Raw genomic sequence first — 1752 nt, forward strand, 5'->3', positions numbered from 1 at the left:
AGGTGTGTCTACATGTTTCCCCACACTTCCACACAATATATCATGTAAGGGAGTATAATAGAACAATACAGAGAATTTGCTATTTTGCTATTTATTTAATTCATTTTCTGGTTCATTCAGAAGTTATTCCAAGTTACTTCCACAGCACAGTAAGTTTGTATCGTCTGCAAATAATATTATTTTCAAAGACTTGAAATTGCACATACCGTATGTCATTAATGTACAATATGAAAAACACTGGTCCCAAAACGGATCCTTGGGGAACCCCACAAACAACAGGTTTCAAATGTGACTTCATGGCATTTATTTTGATAAATTGTTTCTGGTTTTCAAGGTAACTGTTAACCAGTAATAACTCCACTCCTCTGACCCCATATGTGTATGGTTTGTTAAGTAAAAGGTTGTGCTTGATTGTAGTTAATGCTTTTTTATTATTTTTTTTATCTAAAAACAACTTTGACATCCATGTGTGGTTGTTCTTTTTGGGCCTAAATCCATACTGATGTCCATATAGTACATTATTTTTGGTGATAAAGTCATACAATCTTTTATAACAATTTTTTTCCAGTATCTTAGAGAACTGCAGTAAAGAGATGGGCAGATAGTTTGTGGGAAGATGTTTATCTCCAGTGTTATATATTGGAACTACCTTTGCAATTTTCATCTTGTCAGGGACTAAACCATTTTGTAATGACAGATTCCACATCTAGGTAAATGGTTTCACAACACATCCAATAATATTTTAAATTAAATCCATATCAATTCCATTACAGTAGGTAGATTCTTTGGAGTTAAAGGATGTAACTACAACAATATTTTCCTCTTCATCTACTCCCATCATAAACACTGAGTTTGCTACATTAATATTTTTAGTTTAAGGAGGGTGTGCAGTTTTTACAATTTCTTTCAGGGTCCTGGGTCTCGTGACACAGTCTTTTGAGTTTTCTGGTATTTTGATATTCTTTGTTTATGTTTCACTGTCATTTAGTTGTCCAAAGTGCATTCGAGGTTTCCATGTTAGTTCTTTTGTTGATGAGGTTCCCCTTGTGTTTTCACCCCTGTGTTAAGTGTCCCTCACCCTTCAGGTGCTTAGTTATGTCCTTGCCTGATTTTCAGTTTCCCTTTTCCCTCTGTATGTGTGTCTGAGCAGTGTTCATGCTCCTCGTCAGACCACCATGTTAAGTCCACGTCATTGCCTGTCTTGTTTTTCATGTTGTCTAGCTCATGTCATGTCTGTGTCTTATTATGGTTCCAGTTTTACTTTGAAGGTGTTCCATCTTTATTGTTTTAGTTCCACTTTCACTGTGGCTTCATTATGTTCATTCTAGTCAGCTGTTCCCTCATGTGTTTCCAGTTCTCCTGATCACTCCTTGTGTGTATTTACTCTGCGTGTTTCCATTTGGTCATCCTCAGGTCATCCGTTGTACTTCCCCTATGTCATGTCAGTGTTTCTAGCATTTTTCACATGATTGTGTTCAGGGCACGTTCATGTCTTAAGTTTTGGTTTTTCCTCACAGTTTTTATCACGCTCCTCCTCACTATCATGTTAAGGTCAGGTATCATTGTTTGTCACAGTTTTGGCATAGTTAATTCATGGTTGCTATAGTCTAGTCTTGCCCAGTTAAGGTTTAGTGGAAATTATTTGCATATTCCAATCCTTTAGTTCCTTAATTTACAATATTATTTAGTATTGTCCATGTGTTTTTTTAAATATTATTTTTATTTTCATCTAAAAGTTTACTGTAGTAATTT

This window comes from Pundamilia nyererei, unplaced genomic scaffold, assembly GCF_000239375.1.
Source record: "Pundamilia nyererei isolate P.nyererei 1_Seehausen unplaced genomic scaffold, PunNye1.0 scaffold00057, whole genome shotgun sequence".
NCBI classification, from domain to species: domain Eukaryota; kingdom Metazoa; phylum Chordata; class Actinopteri; order Cichliformes; family Cichlidae; genus Pundamilia; species Pundamilia nyererei.